General features: G+C 45.1%; 1 pseudogene; it reads right to left on the bottom strand.

The window, feature by feature from the left end:
• The window catches only part of LOC140690500 (trafficking protein particle complex subunit 9-like), a 93,587-nt pseudogene extending 71,153 nt beyond the window's left edge, over positions 1-22,434 (bottom strand).
• Positions 22,435-23,316: the final 882 nt, after the last annotated feature.

Raw genomic sequence — 23,316 nt, 5'->3', positions numbered from 1 at the left:
AAAAAAATCAAGGGGGAGATAATACCTCATTTGGGAAAGTATGTGCTTAGCATGCATGAGGCCCTCAGTTCAGTCACCATTAACTCCATTTAAAAGCTTTGTTTTTTAAGAAATGGAGAATTAAAGCAAAAAGATGGAGGAATACAGACTTTTTTAGAGACTCATCTCAGATTTATGATAGGGAAGAAATCATCCATTTCTCAGAAGAAATCTTGAGAACTATGTAAACTGGATCTGAGATGTCTAGTCTTCTAACATTATTCATGAATTCATATTACCAAGTCTTAAAACTACCTGATAACCCACAGTGGTGATACTGATCTTAACAGCTCCCATCACGGTTCGAGCTCCGGCTAGGACTGCTGTGTTCTGACATCTCTGCCCCTGAGGTCTCACCAGGCTGACAGCACTAAATTCGGTCATTCATGAGCATCGCGTGTAAGTCCTCCCATTGTGCTCCTCACTCTCCCCTCACCAGCCCCTCTGAGGGAAGCACTGTTATCATCTTCCCCACCTGCAGATAAGGCCACTGAGGCACAGAGACTAAACCAGTTCCAGGTCACATCGGCATTAAAGGACGTCTGTATTTCTGCTGTTTTGCTTTTGACAAAGGAATCTGAGATGTCAATTCAAGGGAGACTGTTAAATAATCAAGTCTGTCAGGTCTTCACCCCAAAGAGCATATACTATAAATTCCCGATGTAGGATGAGGCTGCCGACATAAACTGACTCAGCTTGAAATTAATATCCAAGATGAAGCAGTGGATACACTTAAATATTCACGACTGTCAACTCCGCTCACGGGTCTGGGTCCTTCACTGCCTAAACGGGGGTGAAATCCCCACCCGTGTCCGGGAGGGAAGCGTGGCTCTTCCCGGGTTCACCCAGGCTTCACGGGCTATTACCCCCCACAGACTGGCCTCAAAGATTAAAAGTTCTCAAGATTTTTACACCATGCAAAACTAAAAGACATTTCTGTAGATGGAGCACTTTCTCAGGCTTAAACCTTTTTTGCCTACACTCAGCAAGGGGGAAAAAAGAAACATGACTCTACAAAGTCTCTGAACCTCACCTCTCACAGGAGTAGAACGGCCACAGCAGATGACTCTTCACATTGCAGGGTGAGAACAAAATAAAGCCGCCCTACAACAGGCCCACCCAGAGACAGTGCTCAGCAGTCTTCTGCACACTCACGGTTGTGCAGCCCTCACTACCATCTATTTCCAGAACACTTCATCACCCCAAAACAATCCCCCTGTCATTAGCAGTCACTCCCTAACACCCCTCCACCAAGCCTCTTCCAACCATCACCTACTCTCTGCCTCTACATGTGCCTATTCTGGGCATTTCAGATCACTGAAATCAACAATATGTGGCCCTTTGTGTCTGATTCCTTTCACTTAACATGCTGTTACCAAGGTTTGTCCATTTTGAAGTGGTATCAGTATCTCTCTCTTTTATTTTTTTTTGAAAACGTTAAAGATTATTAGAAGTTGGTAATTACTATCAAAAAGAGTAGAGTGGAGCATAAGTGATTGGGTTTCAAAGGGAAAAGGGCGGGTTGAACAGTCAGGGTGGACTTCCCAAAACAGGTGGCCTTTTTCATTTTCCTCTTTTTTTTTTCTTTTTTATTCACTCTTACGTGTGAATAATGTTCCACTTCATGGAGATACTACATTCTGTTCATCCATTCAACAGCTATGAATGGACGAAGTCGAGAAGAATGAGTGTAAGGGGTGACTAGCATGGATGGCATTTAAGCAAAGGGCAAGATGTGCTTTCAAAAAAAAGCCAGCAACAGAGACACAAGGAAATTCAGTGCTTTTCTGAACAAAGTGCGTGCTTGCTTCGGCAGGACTTCCATGTGCTGGGGAGGATATTGGCAGGAATCACGGTGAGGGAGTCACCTGAGAAGACTCCCCACTGCAAGCAGCTCAACCAATTCTCCTCCCTCATCCTGTATTGCTAGAGCCATGTTTCTAGGTTACTGTTATTTCAAGTAATAGCACTTTAACTGCACATCTGATCATCTCCATCAGACCGCATTACCTCCAAGCCACAGAAAATCATTCACTGACCGGAGCAGCTCTAGGACATAACGGTGATGGATTAGGGAGTCCTGCAGCATTCCAGCCTGCAGGCACAAACCCCACATGTGCCCTGATGATGTCCGGAAAATAAAATGTATGGAAATATCTCACTGCTGGTACACGATATCTGCCCTCAAATTGTCCCAAAATCATGGTGGCAAAGCACTACTCAACACGCTCACTACAAAAAAAAAAAAAAAAGCTAAGAAGGCAAATTTAGGCTCTACCATTGAAAACCAGCAACCATCACTGCCAGTATCTGAGCTGGAATGCTCCTGACTTTGAAAACCACTGCGCAGTTACTTTTCAAACTTGAAACTCATATATGTATACCACGTAGATGATATTGCAGTAGGATTTTTCTTTTCAAAATCTCCAGTTGCAACATTATCACAAGAAAGTTTATGTTTCAGCTTTAAAAATAATTGTCCTCCACTTTGTTAATTTTGAACATATTATTATTTTGTAAATAGAGTTATGCTGCGTATTATAAACCAACTCTTTGATTTCTGCAAACAAGACCTTTATGACCTCACTATTTCACAGCAAACTTTAATGATTCTTTGAGAGGTGGGGCCTAGGGCACTCAGTAACAGCTCTTTAAATACTGACAAGGATGTGCTATTAAGTAATGCAAAGGCTCTAACTCCGCATTAGCTCAGAAAGCAAAGAAACTACACCAAACACTTACTTTAACAATTTTATATATTCCTGTTCTTTTGAATATTAAAGTTCTTAAAAGATATGATTTTTTTTGAAAAAGACAACAGCTGTATTAAATTTCCTCTCAGCAAGAAAGCAATCTTTATCAAGAATAAAAACCACTATGGAAATCGAAATGTCACGACGTTTCTAGCTAAGTAAACATCCAGATCTGAAAACAAACCTATATCCTATCAGATCTCACTCGAACGAGCTCAACAAAGTCCTGGGCTACACTGGAAATTAGCTCTTCTGTTCCAAATGTTGGCTGAGCTAAGATCATCACACAAGGCAGGGAAGGAGAGAAGACGAAAGTCCACCTGGTGGCCTCCATCGGTTTTCTTCCAGCCACAAGGTGCCTCTAGGGTGACCCCGCTAACAAGCCCCCATAAGGAAATCCGGCATCCACACTGCCCCTGCCGTCCCCAAGCAGCCCCGACGCCCTTCTCCCAGCCTGTGAATGGTCTGCTAATGACACCCCAGTTGGTGGCACCCACCCCCTCTTCCCCGCTACACACACACACACACACACACACACACACACATAGCCACGGCAGTCTTCCCAAATCACAAATTTGATTACATCACCCCCACTTCAAACCCTTCAGAGGCTCCCTGGTGGAGTTCTAGCCCCACCACTGACCCTGCTCGCCCAGCCTCACATCAGTACCCAGGTCCCCAGTGAACTCAGGGGCCCCCTGACCTGCTCCTACTTGACACTTGCCTCCAAGATTATTTTGACTGTTTCCCAAGGAAGACTTCCTTCCCTCCAAACTCCACAATTTGTTCCCCTGTTCCTAGAACATTCTAGGCTAAGTCAACTTCTGACAATGCTAAGCTCCCAAGAAGCAAATATATTTTGCTTACTAATGTGGCTACACACTCCCTCCCCTAGACTCACAGTAGTGCGCGTGTTATGAATAAATGAATGACGGGGTGGGTCTCAAAGGGACAGACATACCTGCTCTCGCCCGTCCCGACCCTTCTGTCTGTAGAATATCAGAAGCAAAACCAGAAGTACCTTTCCTGAAGGTCACTTTCTGTTGACACCCTTCACTGTCTATTATGCCAGTTCTAGAAAAACCCAAATTCTTCCAAAGCCCTACACCCCGGACACTCTCCAGTGTCCTCCCCAGCAGGGGCTCCCTCCATCCTGGACCACACAGGGCACTCTCCCCGGGTCCCCACAACCAAAGCCTGCAGGCCTCTGCCCGGGCTGCTCCTGTGACCTGAGCCACATTCTTGACTCCTTCTCCTGGCTGACTCTTACTCTGTCCTCACAACTGAATGTCGAGCCCATTTCTTTCAGGAAGTCCTCTCTGATAATGTCCTTTAGGTCTTGGCTGGGCTCTATGTATAGCAGCAGTGCATGGTGATGAACTGGGACTTTGCCCGCTACGTTGAGACCACGAAATCTTGGGGGCCACGTGGGAAGGAGTGAGAGATTACAAGAGGGGTGGGGAAAGCAAAAAGCAAAAATCACAGCCCAAGTCCCAAATTCAAGGATACTTTCTCAGGAAAAAGTATAAACTCTTTCACACTTGTGCAATTTGGCTCCTATTTTTGTGGCTTGTGGACAGCAAGAACTTGGTGTTCTAGTCCAAAGCCCAGATTACATGCAAATAAATGTATATATTCATATCCAAAGGAAACCAGAGATGCTCAACAACAGTTTGCAGTTAGAATTGAAAGGAATTTTGATAAAGGCAATCTCTCTCTTTCTCTCTCTTCTTTCTTTTCTGGCATCATATAATTTTAGAAGTATTTGCGTGACTAAGAGGTGGCTACAGCCCGTGATTCTGCACTGGAGTGTTTGGGGCTGAGGAGCCCAGATCATATTCACTGTGTAAATGCAATCACACCAACACACTGACAGGAGCCCTGGTGGTGGAGCTGATGTTCCAAAGCGGGCAACCATATGTTGTAAGAGAACTCTAAATAGAAAGTAAGAAATGCAATGTTCTGTACTCAATAACATTTGTTATATGGGCCATTAACTGATTGTATATCTTGAGTAATGAAACCCAAAAATAAAGTGTCAACGTCGATTTTCTTCATCTGACCATTTTCTTCTAACTTTGGATATTAAACCCTGACTCCATAAGTAAAGCTCAGCCTTATGCTGCAGCACAGCTACATCCCGTGGAAGAAAGCAGATCAAGGGAGAACTGGAGAGTTTCCCTTCAGAAGCTGCTAAGTCTGGTTTTGCACCTGTACGTCATTTGCAACCACGTCATCGTCAAAGGAGTGAGACCTTACATCTGTGGGGTGAAAAGCACTGCGGTGCTTCAGAATCATCAAAGAACGCTGAGCTTTGTGAAACAGCCCTGAGGCACTTAAATCGCACTTTTTCTGAAAGGCTCCAAAACTGACCCACTTCACCATTCCAGGTATAACAGGGAGGTACCGGAATTAGAAGAGAAAACTTGCCCTTGAAGTCTGACAAGGCCCTGCTTGAATCCTGCTACAGCATTTACTAGCCACTAAACGCACCAATTCCTTAACCCCTGTGAGAAGGCTTCCCAATCTGCAAAACGGGGCTGCCACCGCCCACCTGTGAGGCATGGATGTGAATGCAACATGCAAGTAGGGCGGCCGACTGGTACCTGACACGGGGCCTGGCTAGTTTCCCTCCGCTGACCTTCTCCCCTTTTAAACTTGCACTGTTCCCCCTGGTAAGGGTGAAGCCCCCGGAACAGACTGCCCGTATCTTCTGTGTATCCCCGGATACATGCCTTACTCTTAGGAGGCCAGAACAACTGCCTCCTCCCCAGTCACTATCAATGTGCTTAAGATTCTGGGTATTTTTTTCTCTCGTTTTCAGGGAGACTATTCCAGAAATTTCCAAACACCATTCTCCAGGTTGGCTCCCTTGCCAGCGCCCATCCCTTCTCAATTCAGATACTCTTTATGATTGCCTTCTGTTCATGGGAAAGCGAGTCCGGTAGGATGGGGACTCCCAAGGACTCCCCCCTCCCTGACAGGTGAGTGTGACTACCTTCTTCCCACTCCCCACTTTCCCCTCCAACTCCAGCTTCTAAGAAGTCTACACTCCCAGACCCTGCAGCCTCTGTATCTTCCCAAGACACACACGTGGCCACGACCCTCCCTTCAGATTTCTTCCTGGCTGGCCCTGCCCACACCCCAGCCCCTTAAAGATAAAAGACATTGCTCTGAAAATCGCAAACGCCGCTGACTGACACACCAAAGCTGCATGGTCTGGGCTTTCCTCCAACACAGGCACAGCCCTGCCCTCCCTCAGCCTAAGTCTGCACCTCTCGAGATGATCTAATTCACATGCAAGGCTGTGAACACCAGCTAAGAATGACGACTCCCAACTGCATCTCTATTCTGGCTCCTTCACCTGAGCCCCAGTCTCATAGACACGAGTGCCTATTTGAAGTCCTAACTTGAATGACAAATGGCATCTTAAAAATGACAAATGTCCATCATTTACTCTGGAATTCAATTCCTGGCAGATACCTCCCAGGCTCCCCATTTTAGTAACAGCCCCAGCACCCACCTAGTTGTTTGAGGTCACATTCAATTTCCCCTGATCCCTCCCCCTAGCCCTGCCCTGGAGTCAGTCCTATTATTTCTGTCGCTAAGCCCATCTCAAGTCTGGTTCTGCAAGGAAAATGGCCGGAACCCCACAAGCTCACAGCATGGTGGAGTGAGTCACAGTCCACCGAAGGGTGCTCCCTGGAGGGGGAGGCATCTCCTGGTACGGGTCACCTCAGAAGGCACTGGATTCTCACAAAGGAGGCCCAGGAGAAGGGACTCAAGTTTCTCCCATGGTCTGAGCTTTGAAGGGCCTGAGGTCTAGGGGAGCTCCTAATTAGCCGACACAATTGCCAGTCAGCAGATGAGGATGGAGGATCCCAGGAAAGGCTGTTCTCAATCCGACCCCTGGGCTTTTGGGAGCCACGGGAAAGGCCTGTGTCCAGGGCATAGCCCAGCCATCACAGATCCCAGCCTTCATTTGCCAACCCGGACAGCCTAGACTCCATCTACTTGAGACATTTACTTCTATTCTGTTCCCCACCCAGAATGGACTCATTCAGATATTCTGGCCTGACTCAAGCGAGGCAAATTCAGTGAAAAATGAAGTGTCCACTTTTGGACCAGAGCATGAAAGGACAAACAAGGCCTCAAGGACAGCATGATGGTGGTGGCAAAACCCTTCCCCTGGGTGAGATGAACCAGGGTAGAGGTGAGAATGCAAGTTCCTAGGTCGGCCAAACCATCTTCCTTCACGGTTGACTGGGGTGTTGGAGACTCACTACCGCAAACTAATGACAAGGCCAACAGTGGTGGACGTCAGCTGCAACAGGCACGGAGACAGCTATTTACTGCCACCATGGGTTAAAAGTAAAGGCTGGGGCAGGGAGGTCTGCACGGCTGCTGAGGCAAACCACAGACCTAGCTCTGAATGCCCACTGGCTGAAGCAGAGAGGAAGCTACGGTCCCTTTTAGCAGTCCCTGTGTCCACCAGATCCAGGTGAGCCAGCTAGTTAGTAGAAGGCCATGTTGTCCTGATACTCATAAAAACAAGCCTCGTAAAAGGAACAAAAGTGTGGCATGGATTTTAGACACAATTCTGCCCCTTTATGAAGGCAAAGTAAAGTAAATGGCATGGGGAAGTTGAACGCAAAAAAAAAAATTAAATAACAAAATGATGACTGCTTCCTCCAACAGCGTCCCCTACAGCTGCTCACCCCCGAGCCGGCCACTTTCTCACCAGTGACCGTCGGCCAGGAAGCTCCGTCACGCACGTCACGCACGTCACACAGTGACAGCCAGGAACCACGTGCCGAGCACGTTTGTGTAAAAGCAGGAATAGAGCATGATCCTGAAGACTTTGACTTTCCAAGTTTAAATACTTCATGAAAAGAATTCCTCAGCAGCTGCCTAAATCAATTCGCATCTCACTTTTTCAAAACATTCAAACAAATTTAATAAGGGCGCATTTGTCACCAAATATAAGGAGGACCAAACAGGTTCCTAAAAGCAAGGATTTTAACAGGTATCAAACTCCAGTGGGTGATGGGCTAACAAAACAAATATTTCAAAAAATTAGAAAATAAAAAGATGACCAGGATAATACATGGATCAAGGCAGCTGTTAAGTTTTTGCTTTTTAAAGAGATGGAGACAGTACGGAGGGAAATCTGGCTATTTCATATGCAGGGTGTGAACAGCCCACATTTTCAGACGCAACAACATGCTCACTGGGCAGTACAAGAGAAAAAGGAATAAAGAAAAAGGAAAAGAGGAACAAGAGAAAATTAGAAACACACAAGAACAAAAATGACTTTCACAGCATGTACAAGATTTACGTGGGTGTGTGAGGCCAGGGACGTGGGGATGATGAGACCCACCCTCACCTCCTGCTCCAGGGAAGGTAAGGGCCTGAGGGGAGCGGTGCTGCCGGGGGACCCCAACGTGGTCAGCACCCCTAAACAAAACTCCACCTACATGCGTCTAGGCAGCTTTAGAGCTACAAATTGTGGTCGCATTTCAGGCTCGACAGTTGAACTCACTTCCACCAAGAGTAGCAGGAGAGAATTAGTCTCCTTTCCTGCACCAAAGCATTGTTTAAAAAATTAATGACTGTGGAATAGTAAAAGCAACAAGGAAGTAAAAGAGACTGGAGGAGAATGTGCTTGACTCGAGCTCACTGGCCGCGTTATCTCATTGACGTTTAGATGCTGGCTGAGCCCTTATGGTATCAGAACAGACAGGCCCACAAGGAGGGAGTTTTAATGCGCTGCTGTATTTTGATGCTGGAAGCCATGCCTGGTACACGAGGTTCTTGGTAAACAATGGTGACAGTGTCAACCACTATGGGCTAAGTACACATCCAGCTACTAAGCCAAATCCAAAGGGCAGACTTCAAAAGGCAAAAACAAGCTGACATTCTCTGGTGGGTCTGTAGACTCAGAGCCAAGCAGTTGCTGAGCAAAAATGTCACCAGTACCTCCTATGATAAAAGACGAGGCACTGGCCAGGGGACTGGGGCAGGGCTGCAGGCTTCCACTGCTCACCCACCAGCCTGTCCAGGGGGAGATGGTAGTCGCTGCTTATGTTGCACTGATGCACGTACCTTGACTAATGCCTGGGGCCTCAGCAGGAGGTGACATGAGAGATGAACAGAGCCAGCCTCGGTGTAGCACAGTGCTGGCAGCTATGCCCTCAGCAGTGCCCAGGCTCATAAACATGCAAGCTCATCTCCAAGGAGCAGAACGGGAGTGCGGGCATGTAGATCACAGGGCCCTGTGTGGACAAGTACAGATCATGGTCACGAGATGCCTTGCCCCTTCCTTAAGCCATAGAGGTATGTCCGGGAGGAACAGAAAATTCATCCAGAGCCCACTAGGTGGGCTTTCGCAGGTGGAACTTGGGTACCCTGTGCCTCTCACACACAGGGCTTATCTGGACATTCTTTTTATCAATTCTCTAGCATCTTCTCCTCCAATGTACCAACAACCAGAAAGTAGGATCTGATCTTAAGTTAGTTCAATAATCACAGAGCACCGCCTCCACAGCGGGCCAGGCAGCACATGCCAGGTCCTCCGACCGTCATCTGTGGGACCGCCATGAACGCTCTCCAGACTCAAGGCCTGAGGCCGTAGGCCGGGGGGAAACAGCTTCCCTCACTCTCCACAGCAAAGGGGGACCAACTGTCGGCAAAGGCATCTCACCCTCTTCTTCCCGAGGAATATCATGATAGACACACGGGAAAACAGAGCAGAAGGTGGGGGTCAGGCAGCCCAGAAGAGCTCCTCTGTATTTCCGAGGCAAAGTGGGGCCGTTGACTTAATCACAGGGACAAAGTGAGGATGAACTTTTCCCTGCTCTGTCCCATACTTCATGATATGCCTTTTCCTGCATAAGGAGTTCATTCGGAAGTCCCTGGTGGTGTTTCTGATGTCCTAAATTGGCATGCTGGCTGTCGGGCAGGAAGAGAGGGCCTGAGCCAATCAACTTCTGGACCTGGGAGGCAGGAGACACCGGCTCCATCCCCAGTTCAACCAGCGCTGCCTCTCAGGATTCAGCATCTCATCTATAAGCAAAGGGATGAGACTGTCTCAGGAAAGGCTGCCCAAGAGAAATGAAATGGGAGCCATGTAAAGGAAGTTTCCAAGTTGCCACAATTAAAACGGTAAACAAAGAAACGAACCAACCAACAAAAAAAAAATACTAGAAACTGATTTTAAGAACAGATCTTACTTAATCTACTGTATGTAAAATTCTATTATTTTGACATGTAATCAATATAGGAAGTAACAAGATAGTTTATATACTTTTACTAGACAAGCCTCAGCATCTGATGAGCATTTGAACTACAGCACATCTCAGCTCAGAGCAGCCTCCTCCCCAGCTCTCCTAGCATCAGTGGCTGTGGCTACTCTATTGGACAGCAACTCCAGGGGTCCCATCATGGTCCTGGCTGAAAAGTGGGATTAAGTGTCCACACTAACCCTAATAGAATCTCTCTGAAACAAAGGCAGATTCACTTTGAAATGTCTGTAAACCGGCGGGCTGCACCTCCCTCCCCCCTTGGCTACAAGACAGTTCTCTTCCTTGCTGATTCCTTTCTGGATGTAGGGAAGCAATCCGGCACACAGCCAGGGTGGACTGGCCTCCAGGTAGACTTACCTGCTGTCTGTGTCCAGTCCCATGATGTCCTCCTTCTCGAACGGGATGTAGACAAGGGGGATCTTGTCCTCAGATTTCTTGGGGGCCCCATCCAGCCACTTGGACTTGGGCAAGATGAAGAGTGACTCAGTGAAGTCTTCGACCCTCTTCTCCACCACCCTGCAGTCCTCGTAGTTTGAAGGACAAGTCGGTGGGTGGCTGCTCGGTTACCTCCCCATGCAGCACAAAGACAAAGAGCTGAGAGTCATTAAGCATGGTGCCATACAGCTCGTCTGCATGTGGAGCTTCTCGAAGGCCCTGGTCAAGAGAAAGTCGGTAATGGTGACAAGGCCCACGACATTGCGGTGATTCTGGAAGCCGCTCCACACATTCTCGGGTGCATAGTGGTACTTTTAGTGGATACAGAATGCCCACTGGGGGCCACAAGGGCTGATATGGCTCACCAAGGAGATTCACTTATTGATGCAAAAGAAATTCTCCTCTGAGATGATCCCCATGGGTTTGACCACAATGGGAAGGGTCTGGTGGTCCTCAGCACACTGCACGTAGTCAGGGATGCTCATGTTGCAGGCCCTGCCGAGAGGGGAGAGGAGATTGAGGTACATACTCTGCTGTGGGCTGCAGGCCCATTTGGGTGGCGGTGACCTGGTGTATACCAGCCAGAAGGCAAGGGAAGCCAAAGCAAATCTGGGGGTACAGTTTGTCCTCAGAATCTGCACATGGCTACCGTAGCTCGGATCACATTACCCAGCTTTTGGTCTAGGCTTCCTGCCCCTGCAGAGAAGGGTCATTTCTTATTTTCTGTTTCCAAGCAACTAGCAAGGCCCTGATGCAAAGACACTGCTCAAGAATGCTAAATAAAGAAATGAACAAATGATCTGCTTTCCCCAACCCCCTTCAGCAGAAGATAAAGAAAAGGACTACAGTAGGATCAAAAGATCTAGATTTATACCCAATATATTTGAATACCTAAGTTTCATAATAATGGATAAGAAAACTTGCCTTGGGAAAGAGGGTACATTTCAGTGGTAGAGCACATGCTCAGCATGTACGAGGTCCTGGGTTCAAACCCCAGTATCTCATTTTAAAAAATGAAGTAAATAAATACACCTAATTACCATCCTCAAAAAATATTTTTTCACTCAAAATTCAAAAAACCCCTTGCAATTGACAAAACATTGTAAACTTCACTATACATCAATTTAAAAAAAATCCTTGCCTTACAAGAATATATCTGGATTAAGGAAGTTTGCAAATGTAAAATGCCTAGGGTACCACCTGCAGAAAAAGAGGTGACTGTGCAAATTTACTATCGCTCCTTTATGAGCTATATTTCCTTTGGGGGGATTATAACCTCTCAGAGCTAATTTTCTCAGTTTAAAAAAATAAACTTTACCTCATTCTCAGTACTGCTGAAGAATCTGATAACCCTATGAAAGCATCTGACCCACAGAGGTTACTCAATAAATGTTTGTTGAATGAATGAATAAACAAGCAAAGTGAATGCTGCTCCCTGCCACAGACCATCATAATGGTACTGCCTGCAAATCCCAAGCTCATGTTCCTTCCTTCACTACACTAAACGTGTGGGTGACCTGGGCAGGCCTGAGTGATTCTCTAAGCCCCAGTTTAATCGTGAATAGAAATGAGGGCAATAACACAAACCTCAAATTGTTAGTGAGACAGTAATGAATTGTACCCCAACATTGCATGATGGAACCAATAAGGAAAACTGGGCGAAGGGTCCATAGGCCGCCTCCATATTATCTCTTACAACTACATGGGAAACTACATTACATCTCAAAATAAAAAGTCCACTTTATTAAAGAGGTTATTGAGGTTAAGTGAGCTCACTGTCTCAAATAAGGGACACACAGTACAAATAGGACAATGCCCAGCCCATGAGATACACTCAGTTAATATTCCCACTGAACCCACTGGTACCTCCAACTTCAGAGCACAAGGATGGGTCCTCATGGCAATAGGCCACTGCACCTGAAGCTAAGAAAGCTAACAGTGCCCACTTCCAAGAGCCCCTGTCACCACCATTGTTCTAATTTTCTATTTGCAATTTTTTACTTTTTATTAAATAGAGACTCCCAAATGCATAGCCTTCACCTGACCAGACATCATGATGGCAGCCCTTCAAAACCTGACCACAGAGATCATGAAGGCAGCCCTCCTTGGTGAAACAATAAAATGAAAAGCCATTTCCACAAGACCTCTGTGTAAATCTACTAGGGAACTTCATCCTGGACTGATGAAGAGGACTGTGGAGGAGGGGGCAATCTGGGGCAAAGAGAACTATGGGCCATCTGTCCCACGATGGACTTTAGAATCAACCCTCACCCACCAGGAACTTCAAAATACAAACCGACACAGTGCTAAGGACAAGATTTTTTTTTTCTTTTAAATCCCTGAATCCCTAGCAGGTTTGTTTCTACTGAGACACAAATGGATTCTGTGTATAATGTTTCACTAAAGCCCTAAAATATTATCACTCCAACTTGACACATCAAGAAACTGAGGTAGAGAAGTTTATCACATTGTACAAGATTAGAGAGAGGCCATGTCAGACACCGTATTTAAATCCAAGCCCCTGCTCCAGTGCTCACACTAGAAAGTGTGACATACTGCCCCTTTCCTGCACTCTCCCTGCAATAAATCTCTGAAGTCTTTTCTGTGCCACCTGGAATCACAGTCACTTCAATTTTCCACAAAGAGCTATGTCACTCCTTGGAGGATTTATCAAAATCTAAAGGGTTGGTTTGAGAGGAGAGATTTGCATTTTCTGTTTCTCAAAGGGACCATTGCTTTAAAAGAAACTGAAAAGCACTTATCTAGTCTAAACCCTCATTATGCAGAGAAAGAAACGGTGGCTCAGAAGAGATGAGGAAAGGGCCTTATTAACAAATATTGCCTCAGCGCAGCACCAAGCCAGCCCTGGGCACTTCTGGGGGAGGATTTGGGAGGCAAAGGAGAATGAGTGTTAGAAAAAGGAAAGAGAAGAAGCATAAAAGGCCCTGTCTCTACACCACCATACCATTAAATTCCACCAAATTAACCAGTATGGGTGCAGCCAATATTGTTTGGCTAAACAGGTTATAGAAACCTGGAATTCTCAACCATAGTGGAAATTCCAACATTTACTGTGCTTTTTTCCCAGTTCATGCATCAACTCAGTGGGCACTCTCTACCAGGGACTACACGAGGCCTGGAGTTCTCCCAAATACAGATCTCTATTACCCCATGTGAAAACCACATAAAGGCCACCAGAAGAAAAGTGCCCACAGATAAGATGGAATTACTGAAACTGAAAGCAGCCAAAGAGCATATATTACTAGGAAAAACAGTGCTCCTAGAAATGGACTCAGGGACATAGAAACCTGTGGTTAGCAGGCAGGAAAGGGAGGATTAACAGATACACAGTAATAAATATAAAATAAATGACAAGGACCTACTATATAGCACAGCGAACTATATTCAATTTCTTGTAATTAGTTGTACTAAAAACAATCTAAAACATATATATATATACATATGCATATGTTTATAACTGAATCTATGCTGTACACCTGAAACTAACATTGTAAATTGACTACACTTCAAAAAAATTAATTTAAAAGAATAAGTAAAAATAAAATCAATGCCATTAAGACAAAATAAAAGAACACTCAAATCCCCTTAGCTGTAGGTGGTGCAGATTTCTGGTTGCAAGCACCAACTCCACTGGATCACTCCAGCATTGGCTCTCACTCTTTCTGACCATCAGAGAATCACTTGGCTTGACTGAGGTTACTTTTCTTTTCTGTGAATTGTTACAGTTGCAACTAACGATGTATAGAATCTCATCATACACAAGCCCCAAAATTAGTGAGGACTTCCCATGGGTCAGGCTCTGGACAGATAAAAAGATAGGGTCCCAAATATATTCATGGGTAGAAGTTTATGCCATAACGACATTAATTCTTTCTGATTTGATAGACAGATTCATTGCAATTCTGATTAAAATTCCTACCAGATTTTTCATGGAATGTAACAAGTTAATTTATGGTCAGGAACAACCAAGAAACTTCTTTAGAACCACCACTGGGGAGGGGTGGATAGGTCATTCATTTCCACTGGTCTTTCTGAAGTGATGAAAACGTTCTGGAATAATAATGGTTGCACAACTGTGAATATGCTAAAAGCTGCTGCATTGTACCATTTAAATGGATGGACTTCATGGTGTGTGAACAATATCACTATAAAGCTGTTATATGAAAAAATATTTCTTGACAATTATTTTTCCTTTTATTCCACTTGTCTGCCCCACAATTTAAGAAAAGCAAAAAACCAAAACAAACTAAACTGTGCCAGGAGCTCTTTAGCACTTCAATGTCCCTGGATCTCCAAAGCCTCTGGTGGTGCTGTTCCTGTACACACACTAGCTGGGCTGGTCTAGTTAGGGACTGTAACTATCTTTTTAAAATCGGCAGTCACATGTTTCACCCTGGGAGAGGGAAAGAAGGAGGATGTCACAGCCTCATGCCTTCAGCTCATTTTTAACTGAACCAAGCCCTGCTTTCAACACTGTAATCCCTCGCACTATAAAAACACGTGACATCAAGAAGCACCGCCATCATAACACCCGAAAGTGTTCGAGGTACTTACCTGGGGCAGAAACACTGAGGGAGGAGACCTTAGCTAGCTCAGCACTGATGATCCCTTTTCCCGACTCCACCAGGAGAAGCTGGGCATTACAGCCTGAGGCTCTCAGCCCAGGGAGCAGTGCCCACGCCACTGAGCTGGTCCTCAGGGAGCGGGAAAGGGAGAGCAGTGCAGCCCCGGTGTCGCGGGGCAGGGAAAGCAGGGGGTGGGGGACACGGGCTACAACCCTGCGAGGAGGCCAGCCCCAGCCCCACCCGCCCACCCCTTCCAGGTCCGCAGACCACGCCCACCAGGGACACAGCCCACCCAGTGGTTGGGACGGGCCGGTGGCCAAGTAGAGAAAGCCCAGGATGAGAGGACTCGCGGGTGGGAGAGGGGAAGGGGACGCCAGCAGCGGACTGAGGGGAGCCCGGCTGGGTGAGAGGCGGCAGGGACACACCTGGCCCTGGACAGCTGTGGCTGGGGCGCCGGGACAGGTGGCGCGGCAGAGGGGTCTGGCCGGAGCAATTCAGCTGAACACAGGCTGACTGGCTCCCTGGGGGGCTGTGACAGGAGGACCGCCCTCCTGCAGCCGCCTGACCCGTTTCCCGGGAGCCCCCCACATTGCACTTCCACAGCCAGAGGCCCCGGATCCAGGTAGGTGCCAAAGGCCTACCGGGCAACAGAGCCATGAAGCCTTTGGACCGATCCTCCGCTCGGAGTTGGAGCTTCCTATCAGCGGTCCAGCTGGCACTGACTGCCCATGCGCAGGAGGGCCAGCGATCCTCTCTGGGTTCTGTGAGGGAAGGTGGGGCAGCAAGGGAGGGAGAAGATGGGAGCGGGTGGAGAGAAGGGGTAAAGTGGAGGGAGACAGATGGACAGGAGGAGCAGAGAGATGGGAGGGATCTGGAGAGGGAAGGGTCGTAGAGGAGATGGAGAGAAAAAGCTTTACCTCTGGGGCACCCCGAAGGAGGCTGCAAACCTGCCTCTGTACCCTTCTGTAAACCTTCAAGGCCCGCAGCTCATGTTTTACCTCCCTGATCCAGCCCTCCATCGGATGCTTCTGCAGAACCCCTATGTATCACACCCGTTGCCTTCACAAGGAGCTGGGTTTTCTGTTGCTCTGGGAACCAAGCATCCGCAGGTGTTGTCGCTCAGAACTACCTTTGGAAGAGTACATATTCCCCTTTTACACGCTGGGAAACAGGCAGGCAGGATCTCTGCCTTAGCTTCACTCTCCCATGTGTTGGGTTGGCGAGGAGCGTTGTGGTACAAGATCAGAGCCCCAGACGGAGACTGCCTGAGTGTTGATGCATAGTCCCCATCCCTCCTGGGTAAACCACACCCCACGCTAGTGGAACTATCAAGGGCTCACAGTAGTTCCCTGGGTTTGGGAGAGCTGTCCTCATGTGAAGGAAAAGTCCAGCTGGGCTAGCAAGCTAAGTCATAAATCTAAGTGTGATAAGTGTCAGTTTACTGATCTAAATTCTGCTGGGCTAACTCGTAAATCTGAAGTTTAGTGTCAGTTTATTGAGCTAACAAGCTAACTCGTAAATTCAAGCTCAACAAGTGTCAGTAACGTGATCTTTTTACAAATTGATAAGTTCCAGTGTACTGATTCCTTGCGTTCTGTTCTTTAAGCCTTATTGGCTAATACCCCCTTACATGTAATTAAGCCTTTAAAACCTCATGTGCACGTCTTGCAGGTGCTCAGAACTTCGGAGCAGAAGCCCCTCTAAGCCCGCCGGCATAATAAATCCGAGAACTCCAACAATCCGAGTGGTGCTTGTTTCTTGGTTGGGCTGTCTCCATAACCCTCAGCTCCAGTGCCCAGCTTTCTAGGTAGATAGGAGTGTTACCAAGTCCAAATTCATTCTCCTCAGTGCAGGACAGGCCAATAAGTTGGGAGACCAGGTATTGGGGCATGGAATAGCAAGTTTCTGTAGACCTAGATGGCAAACTAATGTCATGGAAAACCATCTCCCTAAGTCACAATTCAGGCCCTTTTCTATGTGCTTGGTTGTTGCAAACTTCTTAGTGTAGGAATTCCTTCTTGTAAGAGTTCTTTGTTCTTGCAGCTATCTGCCTGGGTCAGATCCCTGTAAATCTCCAAAAAAACAAGCGTTTTTTTCTATTCTGCAATTTGTTATCTCTTTATGGATGAAATAGTGCTAAATATCCTTAAAGGTCAGCGCCTTCAGAATAGGCTCTCCTGTATATTTTAGGCTCTAAGCAACATTGTTTTACAAGCAAGATGAATCCTAGGAGACAGAAGACAGGGTTAAATTCAAAGGAACAGATCTAATATGGAGTCAGATTTGTTCTGTTCTATTACCCGGGCAGAAGCCACTTGAGGATTTAAATCCCTTTAAGTTAAAAAAAAAAAGTTTAAAGGAATTTACATACATAGGTAGGAATGTGCAAAGCATATCTGGAAAAGCACCAAAAGGATAGTAAACAGTTGCATCTCCAGAGAGGGCTGAAAGAAGAGAGGATGAGGGAAAATTTCTTTCACTTGTGTATTTTTGTGCTCTGTTTGGGTTTTTTTTTTTTTTAACAATTTGCTTGTATTTCTTTTTCAGTTAAAAAAAAATGTGTAATGGAGCAAAGGAGTAACTAGTTTAGCAAATACAGCAGCCATGGAATCACTGAGTCATCACTTTTGATTTAAGCCAGAAAGCATTTATTGACTCTCTCCAATGTGCTCAGTGCTGTTTTAAGACTTCTTTTATTATTATTATTACTATTATTATTATATGAAATTATAACATGGTATACCTCACCCTGCCCATGGCTGGCAGAAAACCAACTGAGGTTTTATTGAGTTGTTTTCCAAGGAGTAGAGATGAGTTATAAAAAGAACACATCTTCAGGGCAAAACAGAAGGAGTGCTTTTCCAGCAGGCCAGACAGCTATGAAGGGTTTTCAATAGAGGCACCCAGAAGCTGAGAGACACGGCCTCCAGGACACTACAAAAAGCTGCCCAAACTGCCTTCTCCATGGCACTACTGAAATAGGAAAGAACAAATCTGACTCCATATTTGATCTGTTCCTTTGATTTTAACAAAGCCATGTTAATATGCTCCGGTCTTTTCATGGGTTATGATGTCACAGAGGAGATGGACAGGTAAACAAGGAACCACTCTGCCGTGATCACGGAGCTGGGGAAACGGATGGGCTGCAAAATGTATGACGCAGCCACAACTGTGCCCGTGCTTCTAGGCAGGTACCCAAAGATGCTTCGACAAGGTGTCAAACACTTGTGCCCACGTCCTCATCAACAGACATGTATTAAAGAGAAATGGAAACATATAAAAGGCCAATACCCTTGGTGGGTACACCATTCAAAGAGCAAAGTCTCAGTTTGACAACTGGCCATCCCGGTTCCCTGGGATTCATTCTTGGAGAACCTTAAAAACCACTCCTCTGTCCTCAAGAAGTGCTGCATATTTGTCCTATCTTTGGCTCAGGGATGGAGCACGTTCAAGTGAACTATAATGTCTGCAAAGATTTGATTGTTTTTCTCCGGGTTCACTTGTCCATTCCAAAGAGGCCTGAGCTAAGTCCATCCTCCGTAAGATCTATTCCCTACAGTGACAGCTCATTGAGCCTGAAATTAAAAGCCAAGTGAACAAGACTGTCCTCAGCTAAAAATTTCACCCACCCTTCACTATTTTCTTAATCTCCTCTCCTGGCTAATTTCAACAGACTAACACCTCCCTCCACCAAGATATCCAACTATGACATTTTGTCTCCCCAAAGAGAAAGTAAGGTTCATAAAAGAGGAGACAAATGCATAGTCACCTCTGAATTCCTAGCATATAGTAATGTCAATAAATAGAACTATGATTATGGCTACTTTCCTTTAAGACCTTTCTGGTTATTTGAATAAGACCTTGGAAGAGATGTGTTTGCGGTCCAGTATCTGGATCCACAGGACTCTGGAGGCCTTTTTCTGAATGGATGTTCGCTGATTCATTCAAAACACATCTTCTCAATCAAGGACTAGCTGTGCTATTCTGCCAGGAGTTTGTGGTCACTCTCATGCCAGAACAGCTTTAAACTATATCCTTATTTTGGATTTGTTATTTTTCCCCTCTTCCAACAAAATTGACTTTCCTTAATTTCTTGCCTTGAGGAATATTTTTTTCCTATTTCACCCTTTATTAAACCAAGATTCTCGGGATGGTCTTGGCCGATAATATGATCAGCCATCCAACTCCCAGTGTGAGAGGCATGGGGCTCCCCTCCTGCACCCCTTTCAAGGCAACTCAAAATCAGTTCAGGAGCCAACTGGCACCCCAGGGCTTCTAAGGGTCACGTATCTCCCAGAATCCCTGCTTTCTCGTTTGTCTTGGCTTCTGAGGATTTCCCCTCACTTTCTTGACAATTTGTTGTGCAGCTTGAAAGATGAAGAAGGAAGGTTTTATTTCTTAATCTGCATTTTAGGCAACTTGTGTAATGAAGGTTTTCACGAGTTTCTAGAAACCTCCATTGCCAAGACAGAAAACACACCAGACATTTTCTAATTTTAGCTCTCATGTGCATTTTTAATTTGGTTTTGTTTTCTTAACTGTTAACAGATATTTTTTAATTAAAAAAAAAATAAGGCCCCAAATAGGATAGAACATTGAAGGGGCAAACAAAATTAAAGGGCAAAGACAGAAAAGTGATAAGTACTCTACAAAGTTAATAGAATACATACTCTATGGATCAGATCAGCAATTCTCAGTAACAGCTAATTGAAACATGACCATGACGTAAATTATCTCTCCTGTCAGGACATGGCCAACAGAAAATAGAATTAAAACAACAAACAAATATCCTAAGTCTGGGAAGGTATAGAAGTCTACTAGCTAAATGTGTCTTCTTCTGGAAAAGAGGGAGACTCACCAGCTCTTTTCAGTGGAGCCTGAGTCCAGGGGAGAACGGTGAAGTGAGCACTGTAATTACCCAATTAGCAAAGTGAGTGATGAATAAAGAGACGTGAGCTTTGATGACAGACATGATACTACTATTGATTTGTCCTGTAAAGTATGCCTTCACGTCCAGTGATCAATACTTCGGCGTCCTCAGGGGTTGAGATTATAGGAAAATGCACAGCCCGGGCCCAGACCTACTGTTTGAGCTCGTGACACTGCACTTAGATGTCTCAAGGGCACCTACAACTCCACCTGCAAAGAGCTGACCTCACGGTGTTCCTCCCATAGCCATCCTGCCCAGGGCCCCTGGTCAGAGGGTAAGGTCTCCCTGTGTCTCCCAACTCAGGCCCATCACTCACAGATGTGAATGGACCCCTCTTTCAGGGCCCAGATATCCTCAGTCACCAAGTCCCACCACCCTCACCTGACCTACCAGGTACTCACTGGCACTCACTCAGCACTGACTCTGTGCTGGAGACCACGCTGCACACTGTGCACACGTTATCTCACTGGATCTCCACAGCAGTCCTGTGAGGTCGGTACATCACTGCTTTAATTGATTAGATAAATTGTTTCACTTCCTTGAGTGCATCATCCAAAGTGACACAGCTACTGAGCCACAAACCTGGGACTGAAAACCACTTGAAAATTGAACACTGCCACACCTCGCAGCCACCCTACTCTGACTCATCACATCACCTCCTGCCAAGCCTTCTAAATGTTTCCAAGCACTCTACAAGACAAAAGTAAACTACGAGGACACACCACTCCCCTACTTAAAATCTGTCAATGACGGTCCACTGCCCTTAGGTGGAAGTCCCACCAGGCCTGAGCACAGCCGAATGACCAGGCATCCGCGTTCCCTGCGCGGCAGCGCCGCCTCACCCACCACATAGCTCTACATGTGCCGTGTCCAGGACAGGGATGCTGACTCCGTACATCCCAGGGCTTGTCTCACTCGAACAATCATTACCTTCTTCAGTGATCATCTTCTTCATTGCTGACTCTCAGAAAAATGTTTTCTCAGGATGAATCAATATCTTTTTCCTTACAATTTCCCGTCATTGATAATGAGCTCCCTCCAAAAGAGAGAAGACCTAATGCTCAGTCTCCTTATCTGTAAAGTGAGAATAACAAGGTAATATGTGAGGTTTTAAGAGAAATAATATTCATGTGAGGCTGAGGGACAATTCCATCATACAGAAAGCACTCAATATGTGCTTACTTAATATTAATAAGAATAGATTCCATTCCAGCAACCTTCAATCAATTTTTAATGACTTTGTGCAACAGACTACTGACAAACAGTTGGACGAACCCCTTTGAGCAGATCAGCACAAGCATACTGGAAGAGGTAGGCACGGACTCCAGTTACAGCTGTAGCCACCCAGCAATACGGGGCGGGGGCACTTTGCTCAAACTCTTACATGTTGCTTGAGCATTTAGTTGTCATTATTGAATAAAGACAGGTGTTCTTTAGTCAAAGCTCCTCAAACATAAATCTTTAAAGATTGATGCAAATTAGGTTTCAAGTACAACACTCTCACTAGAAATTATTTTAAAATGATAGTCTTAGCTCCTCTGAACATCAAAAGGGCATGTTCTTAATGTATCTGACTAAATACACCTAAAGGGTTGTTTAAAAGGAATTAAGAAGAAGACATCCTGAATAAGCTCTATGTATCGTCTGAACAAAGCCCCACCCAAGGATCTCATTTCTCACTTCCACATAGGGGTTCAGGTAGCTTAACTTGGGTCTTGGTTTCTTATAACACGGGGATATGAAGAGTTGTGGATAGATTTATGTAGCAAATATAAACCTAGGGTATTTGCTGTGAAATACTAGAAATAAGAAGATTGATATATAGTCCCACCCATAAGAAACTCAGCCTTTCCATCTACAACAGCATTAAAAATAAAATGAGAGATACATTTAACAAAAATTTACAAGATTTGTACATTGAAAATTTGAAGTATCACCAAAATAAATTTTAAAAGATCTACTTATATGGAAGACATCCATCCCATTTTCATGGAAATATAGACAATATTATGAAAAATGTTAAGACTCCCCAAAGTGATCTACATATTCAGTGGAATCCCTATCAAAATTCCAGCTGACTTCTTTGCAAAAATTGACAAACTGATCCCAAAATTCATATGGACGTGCAAGGGGCCCAGGACAGTCAAAACAACCTTGAAAAAGAAGAGCAAAGTTGGAGGACTCACATTAAAGGGTACTAAAAAGCTATAGTACACAAGTCAGTATGGTGCTGGCATAAGTTTGGATAAATGAATCTATGAGACACAATAAAAACCCAGGGGGAAAAAACTTACATTTACAGACAGTTTTCCACAATGGTGCCAACAACACTCCATTGAAAGAATAGTCTATTCAACAAATGGTGCAGGGACAGCTGGGTATCTGCAGGCAAAAGGATCAATCTGGAATCTGGACAGCCATATTTTATATAACAAATAAAAATTAAGTCAAAATAGACCACAGACAGAAACGTAAAAACTAAACCTATAATCATTCTAAAATAAGACAGAGTATAAATTTTTGTGATCTTAACATAGGCTTTCGTTTCCTAGTTACAGTATGAAGAGCACAAGTGAAAGAAGGAAAAAGCAGATAAACTGGACTTCATCAAAATTAAAACCCTTTTCTTACAAAGGACATCATCAACTAAGTGAAATGACAGGGGAAATGGGTATCTCAAGGGATAGAGTGTGTGCTTAGCAAGAAAAATAAAATAAATCAATACATCTAATTACCTCCCCTGTAAAGAAATTGTTTTAATGTTTAGAAAATCTATAGTGAAAGGACAATGTGCAGAATAGAAGAAAAATTTTGCAAAGCATGTATCTAATAAGAGAGTACTACCCAGGTTATATAACAAATGCTTGCAACTGAACAAAACAAAAAAATAGAACCAATTTTTAAATTTACCACGAATTTAAGTAGATATACAAATGGCCAATAAGCATTTGAAAAGATGCTCAGCATCACTAGCCAAATCAAAATCAAAATAAGACCTCATTTTACACCCACTAGGATGGTTATAATCAAAACATGGACAATAACAAGTGTCAGTCAGGAAGCAGAGAAACCTCATTTGTGGCCAGAGTAAAGGGACAATGGTGCAGCTTCTTTGGAGAAGTCTGGTATTTCCTCAAAAGCTTAGAGTTATATGGCTCAGCAATTCCACTCCTATATATAGAGTCATCCCTCAGTATCCTCGGGGGGTTGGTTTAAGGAATCCCCCACCCTGGATACCATAATCCAAGGATGCTCAAGTCCCTTTACAA

The sequence above is a fragment of the Vicugna pacos genome, chromosome 30 (assembly GCF_048564905.1).
Source record: "Vicugna pacos chromosome 30, VicPac4, whole genome shotgun sequence".
In the NCBI taxonomy this organism is placed as follows: domain Eukaryota; kingdom Metazoa; phylum Chordata; class Mammalia; order Artiodactyla; family Camelidae; genus Vicugna; species Vicugna pacos.
Note: the sequence above shows the minus strand (reverse complement) of the source record. Positions and strands in the feature narration are given on the sequence as shown.